Source organism: Triticum aestivum, chromosome 4B (assembly GCF_018294505.1).
Source record: "Triticum aestivum cultivar Chinese Spring chromosome 4B, IWGSC CS RefSeq v2.1, whole genome shotgun sequence".
In the NCBI taxonomy this organism is placed as follows: Eukaryota; Viridiplantae; Streptophyta; class Magnoliopsida; order Poales; family Poaceae; genus Triticum; species Triticum aestivum.
The window spans coordinates 586,179,245-586,186,832 of record NC_057804.1 but is presented as its reverse complement, the minus strand read 5'-3'; the positions used below and the strand labels follow the sequence as shown (position 1 = coordinate 586,186,832).

The 7,588-nt window shown below is 47.9% G+C and overlaps 1 pseudogene; it reads right to left on the bottom strand.

The window, feature by feature from the left end:
• Positions 1-2,994: 2,994 nt before the first annotated feature.
• LOC123090242 (metal transporter Nramp5-like) lies at positions 2,995-6,941 on the bottom strand (annotated as a pseudogene).
• Positions 6,942-7,588: the final 647 nt, after the last annotated feature.

Below are 7,588 nucleotides of genomic sequence, written 5' to 3'. Positions count from 1 at the left end.
AAAAGGTCCTCCTACCTGGGCCGCAGCGGCCACGTGGAGCCCCATTTGTCCCGGTTCGTGGGCGAACCTAGGCTAAAGATGCTGGGCTTTAGTACCGACACTTTAGTGCCGGTTCGGCAACCGGGACAAATGGGCCTTATGAACCAGGACAAATGGGGCTTTTTCTACTAGTGAAGGGTGATAGGTTTGCTCATGTAGATTGTCTTGTAGCACTCGACGGCAGCAGTGAGCGGTGTGCCGTGGGCGGCGGAGATGCCACTAGACATGTTCTTCATGAGCACTAGCCGAGCCTTCTCCAAGGCATGGGTGGCTTGTTAGCTTACCCGCCAACCTGCCGCTACATATTATTTACACGGTAGTACCGCTTCACGCGATACTTCCGCTCTAGCGTTGCTCCGCTACCGCTGGTCCATTTGTATCCAGTGACATTTACCGATAGTACCGCTCCGACGGAACTACCATGCTTGTACTCTGAAGTACACACTGGCTAGCACTGAAACTCTGAGCGGTAGTACCACTTGAACACTGGCAGAGTGCATAACGGTTGGCTTCAAGCCCCCACTATATAAAGGAGGTTTTCTTCCCTAAGAAGGCCTACCTCTTTTCCCCCATTGCTCCATTGTTGTCCTAAAGCTCAAACTCGCCCGATCTTCCTCCCTAGCCATCAAAACTTGTTGATGCTCTAGAATTTGAAGGAGAAGACATCGATCTACACTTCCACCAAGAGAAATTTGATTCCCCCACTAATCCCTTGTGGATCTTGTTACTCTTGAGTGTTTGGGCATCCTAGATGGAAAAGGCACTTTGGAGCTACATTCCATTATGGTGAAGCTATGTGATGGTGTTGAAAGCCTTTAATTAAGTTGTGGAGAGAGAGCCCCAACCTTGTTTGTAAAGGTTCGGTCGCCGCCTTCAAGGGCACCACTACTGGAATCACGGCATCTTGCATTGTGCGAGGGTGTGAGGAGAATATGGTGGCCCTAGCGGCTTCTCGGAGAGCATTGTATCTCCACACCGCTCCAATGTACCTCTCCTAAAGGGAGGGAACTTTGTTAACACATCCTCATCTCCATCGACTCCACTTGTGGTTACCTCTAACCATTATTTTGTGCAAGCTTATATTATGTTTGTATCTTGTGCTTGCTTGTGTTGTTGTTGTTGAGCTCATCATATAGGTTGTCCACCTAGTTGCATATCTCGACAACCTATTTTCTTGTTAAGACTAAACTGTTAAAAGTAGCTAAAAAATTGTTAGTCACCTATTCCCCCTCTAGTCAACCATATTGATCCTTTCAACGATGCAGAGAGCGGCACCGGGCTGTGGCGTCCAAGGTGGAGGTTGTTGGAAATTCGCCACAGGCTTGATCACATCAAATTGCACGAACACACGCGCACACGAAACTGATAGCCAAGGGCTTTTTTTTAGCCAAAGGCTCGTATCATAACCTTGAGTTGAGAAAACAGAAAATTGATCTTGAGGAAGAATTTCCAACAATTGGTATCTAGAGCAAGGTTCGAGTGAAGCTGCGCTTGCCCCGGGGTAGCGACCCGACTAGCGCCTCGGGGCGGGCAATATAGTCGTTGGGTGATGCAGCGACAAGGAGAGCAGGCGATTTAGTCGTTGGGGGTGCAACGACGTGAAGGATCGGGCTCATTGTCGTTCAGCGGAGCGACAACGAGAAGACAGTCATCAAGGTGTGCACATGAGTTCTTGTAAGGTGCGTCCAAGAGCTCGGGTGTGTGAATCTTCTGCTGCAGTTGAGATGCGTCATTGGCAAAGGAGAATTGAGATATTGGGCGGATGGAAAAAGGAAATTGTGCCTTGTGTTTCCATTCGTGGTCGTGAAATTCCGGCGAGTTCATATACGGTGGAGATGAGTTGCACGTATATGGCGAATCGTGTTGATGCTGGACAGGAGGCGTCGTTTGGTAAGTTGTGTCACCAATGACAATGATAAAGAAGATGTGGCGGGTGAAAAGATGTGTCTCCCCGTGCACAAGCAACCGACGTGAAGATGAAGATGAACGTGAAGATGGACGCGACCGGTTAAGTCGAGTTCCTGCATGAGGCTATGTGTTTAGTCTGCATGTAGCACGCTAAGATGCGGCAGCGTGGCTGGTAGTCCGGGTAATCGTTGGTTTCAGGTTTCAAGTCGGCACAAAAGTATGGTGGTGATGATGTGGTGGCCATCGTTGCAAGAAGAGAGAAGCTGTGGTCCAGTAAGTCTCGTCACCGGAGGCAATCAGCGGGACAAGATGAAGAGGTGATCGTCTGCGTGTCTCGTCGAATAAAGAGGGATGTTTGGATTAGGGGGTGAATGTTGGAATAATCCAAACAATTATATGTGTATGAGCTTTACTAGTTAAGTTTCGTAAGAATTAGTATAAGCGTAATCAAGGTAGCCGGTGATTAAGAGAGTCCGATTTGGTGTCTTAGTTGGCTTGTATGCCAGGAGTTGGCCGTGTCCTAGTACTGAGAAGTAGTACGTATAGGGATTGGAATAGTTTCAGTTGAGTCGGTTCCGTGTGCTAGTTTTGGTACGTGTTGGCTTGGGTGAGTCGGCTTCGAGTAGGATAGTCCTGGCTATGTGTATATATACGCAGTGTTGGGTGAGTTTTGTAACACAGAGAAAAGAAGAAAATAGAAATAAAGAGGAAAACAAAGGGCATGATACGAGCCTTTGGCTAAAAAAAAGCCCTTGGCTATCAGTTTTGTGTGCGCGTGTGTTCGTGCAATTTGATGTGATCAATCCTGTGGCGAATTTCCAACAGAGGGTGAGGACGAACTTAACCAGGGGGTGGAAGGTGCGAGGGGTGGCGGGGTTCATGCGAATGGGGAGGGGGGTGGGGGAGAGTGATGGTTGATGGGGTTAGTGGGATCAACGGTGAGGGGAGGGCCGGGCGGCAAGGCGGCGATAGTTATGGGGCACGAAGGACGAGGGCAGGCGGTTAGGGCTAGGTAGGCGGGGGGGGGGGGGTACCCATCGTGGCCAGACGTAGAAGAAAAGGAGGAAGAAGAATGGTGCGCGCATGCTGGTCGTTGGATGTTGTTTGTACGCTCATGAGAGAAAGTGACTAACTCTGAAAACAACATGTTTTCAGGTACCTGATGTATAGGCGATCCCAAAACATATACGAGCAATTACTACTTCATCGTACATATACATGTTCACAAGACGAGGCGATGCATGTTGCTATCATAGTCTCTATAACTAGCCTGTGCTGTGGGCAGAGCGGTATGTCTGCCAAGTCCTCCCGGTAGGGCATGGGCTCATCATCGTCCTCCCCACTGCCGGCCGCAGCCTTCTCCGCGTCGGCCTTGCATGAGTCTGCGACGAAGGTGACGACGGTGTCTTTCCTGAAGGTGAGGTAGACGACGGCGACGAGGTAGACGAGCATCAGCGGGCAGACGACGACTCCGACGAGCACCTTGGCGTAGGTGGGCAGCGAGCTGTTGATGAGCCACCCCATGAAGCTGGTGCTGAGGAAGTAGACGTTGATGCCGATGAGCATCAGCCCAAGCGTCCACGAGAACACGATGATCTGCACACACGTACGAGCATTTAATTTGCGATAAACAGAGCAGCAGAGTGGCGGAGCTAGACAGAATCAGCTGGAGGGACGAAATACCAATTTTGCTTGATATCATGATGCTATTATCAACATGATATCCATCGACGATCGTTGTACTAGCATTATAATCATGCATGTGAATCGGTATGCTTGATAGTACCAACTATTTGTTTGGTTCAGCTTGGACGTACATGCGCTGCGTTGTACAAGTGGTCAAGTGCATCGATCGATCATTGCATTTTCATCAAGAACATGACATGTAGGGTGACCACCGATCAGTACAAGGCTAGCTAGGCAGATAGCTAGGGTGGAACTGGTACGGTTGTGTGGGGATGCAGCACAATTATTGAGGTGCATGATCATGCATGCAGGCAGGAGTACGTGTCCAAAAACAAGCAACATGGAGGGAGGGAAAAATAGCGAATGCTTTTGTAGATGGAGTTCTTGTGCGGGCCCATCTTGCTGCTGCTGCTGCTGAACTTGAGAAGCGGGATGAGTGCAAACGGCAGCTCAAACGACAGTATCTTCTGCAGAAAGAAGATCCCATCACATGAATGAATGAATGAATGAATGAATGAAACCAATTATGCATAAGATAGAACCCAATCATTCCGTCGCGGTTGTTACGAGAAGGGCATAGAAGTTTTCAGATGCTTAATTTGCTAGTGCATATTTGTCAGTCAAGCACTCGATCGCTGGCTGCTAGTAAGTCGTAGTTAAGTCGTGCGAAATATAGTAGTGGACGGGCACTATATATGTGTGTGTGTTTTCTGACCGAACAGCGACGGGGACCGGCGTTTCGCCGGTGCAAGTGCAGCCGCCGTCGTTTTCGTTCTCCCTAATATCGACAGTGAGGGAGGCTCGTGTAAAGAGAGAAAGGTGAGGTCGCCGTACCGACGCGATGATGATGAGACGGCCGGCGCCATTCGACCCGCCGATGATGGAGACGACTAGGCTGGGCGCAATGGCGATGCAGCGTGTCATCAGGTTCCTCAGCCACGTCTTCATCTTGATGTCCAAGAACCCCTGGTAGTCCATTCACAAGGGGGGAAAGAAGGGTCAGGTTATGCTTTAAGATTTATCACACCATCGAGTCGTCGGATTAAGAAAACCAAAGATGCACGCGGGACTACTAATAAAACTAGAAATTAGTGGTGGACTCCTACGGACGCACAAATTATCAGAAAAAAGATGACAGGTAAGTAAACGGCACATAACTACTTATTTCTAGACTAGACATAGCTCGAAAGTACCTGCATATTGGCCGGCATATGTGCCGGTAATGGTGGAGCTCTGCCCTGAGGCCAACAGCGCCACCCCGTATACGATCGAGCTCGACCTGCCCAGCACGTTCTGATGCATCCAACAACACAAAGCATTTCAATCAAATCAAAAGAGTAAAAGACACCCTACTGTAATTAATCAGCAGAGTAGCATTATTGTTATTGTAGATATGTACAAAGCAAACAGTCCCGGAGACGGAGACGACGGCGATGTTGATGAGTAGCGCCACAAACAGCACGAAGCCACTCTCGTAGAGGAAGAACCTGCAAGCGTCCTGATCGACAGACACATATATTTAGTAGGTAGATGGGGGGGGGGGGGGGGGGGGGCACTGCCCCCCGGCCATAGGAGAATCAGTGAAGGAAAAAAAGTTAGGGGGCTTAAAGTGAAAAAAAGTCATTTGTCCCCAAAACATTTGTATTTTGTGTTTTGCTCTTTCAGAATTTATTTCTTATTTGGGAGTACAAATTAAGAAACCGACCTTGATTCCTCTTACTGATGCCGGCGTCTTCTTGGACAGCATCAACGCGGAGTGCAAGAACAAGTTGTGTCTGTCAAACAAAATGAGAAACCATGTTTAATTAGTTAGCCATAATTAATAACATTTTCACAGTTATAGTCATAGACAGTTTCTAGCAATAGACCCTTACGGCATAACTAGAGCTCCAAGGAGGGCAATGGCGTCTCTGGTGGCGCCATTCCCTTGAGCTTGGGAATGAACAACCCCTTCAGTACCTCCTTCGGCGGAGGCTTCACTATGCTTAGCTCCCCGAAGAAGCACGCCGCCATGACGAAAACCAACATTGAGCTCAAAAACTCCAACTTCCGGACCCCGTATCTTTGCAGGCCAAGGAGGAGGAGCATGCTGGAGCCGGTGATGAGAACCCCGATCCACACTGGGATACGGAATAGTAGGTAGAAAGCAAAGGCCGTCCCGACCACTGCGTAAACAAACAAGTTAACCGATCGATTTCGTAAGAAACTTAGAAGACATGCATGTTATTATAGATTACTACAAGATTGTTGCTGTTTTCAATTGCTGCCGTCGTTCCACGGCGAGAAAACAAGAACAAAAAACATGTTTTCGCCTTGATACGTAGTGTTTTCAACAAAAGACAATTGGGCAGGTCAGTGGCAAAGTAACACAATTATGTAGACCAGTTCAGCATGTTGACTCCACGGTGTGCATACTTGCTATTAGTGTTTTTTTATTAAGGGATGTGGTTAATTTAAGATTCATATGGTTAGCAATGGTTGAGTACGGACAACAAGATAGGGAGGAAAGAATGTCGTCCACAGGGTGGAGCTAAGGGGGGCGAGAGGGGGCCATGCCCCCCCCCCCCCTCCAAAAAAAAATCCAAATTCTGGCTCCGCCCCTAGCGGTCCATGGGGGTTAGCAATTGGACGGAACGTGGGGGCCGGGACACTTGGCCGTATAGACAGCATAATGATTCGAACCTTTCGGGATATCGGCGGCGATCACTGCCACCTCCGCAAGAAGCCACAGGAAGATCATCACCGGCTTCGGATACTCGCTCTTGCATATCTCCGTGAGATGCTTTCCTGCACGAGGGCGAGTTGGAATAAATATGGCCACTTTTAGCACAACTTGCATTTTGTTTTGTATGTTGCGATGGGCGTTGTGGAATTTAATATACCTGTAACCATGCCAAGGTTAGCTGCTAGTGACTGTATGATCATAGCGAAGATGAGGCCAATCAGAATCACCCAGAGGAGTTGCAAACACACAATCGACAGGACAAAGAAAAAGACAGAAGTGCCAATTAGTCTCTCGACTCCTTTTGATTTTGGGATGAGCTGGAAAGTGTGAAAAGTTTGAGATTTACTAGAAGGAAGCGACTAACGATCAGTCAACTGGACGCATAGCATCAGATCTGCACGATCGTACACCCGCGTCCCTCCCGCGTGACCCGCTTCGCCAGAGATACCCACGATGACCCAGCCTTCTTTCGCGAGGCCCAGCACGCACAGCGCATGAGGCCCAAGACAAAAAAGACAGCTCTTCTGGCCCACCTCCCCCCGCACGTGACTTACTATACCAAAACCTAGTTTCTTACCTCCATCGCAAGAAACAACTACATGCCCCGATCTGTTCTCCTCTCTCCCCGACGCGCCTCCATCACCGATGACCTGCGCCCCAGATCTGATCCACCAAAAAAACCCGTGAAAAACACTACCAAACACAAGGATTTGAGAGAGGGGCCTGGTTTACCACATCAACATCACAAGGGTTACCACATGCTACGGGAACAAATATCCAAGTTCGTCTGAATTTCGCCATAACCAGGCAAAATATCAAGGAGGTAAGTGATTCAACTTCTATACACATGCTGCATTTACATTTCATACCAACAAAATCAAGGCAAAAAATACATGTGAAAAGAACAACAAGAACTAAAGAACAAAGCCAAAAAGATGCAGAAAAAGGTAGCCCTTTTACTGCATGTGTGTAATACCTCCGTTGTAATTGAGTTATTCAAATTCAGTCAGGTTACCAACAAAGATTGAATAAATTTGCCTTTTTTAAAGCCAAAAAAGTTTGTAAAATTGATCCATGTTCCTACCTACAGATTACATCATTGAGTTACCATCATAAATCCATATAGGTTATCATCAGATTTTATTAAGCTATCTTTTTTGAAGCATGTTAGAACTACAAGTATGAAATTTCTCATTAATAACTGAGTTACCATTTCTCGTCAGTATAGAT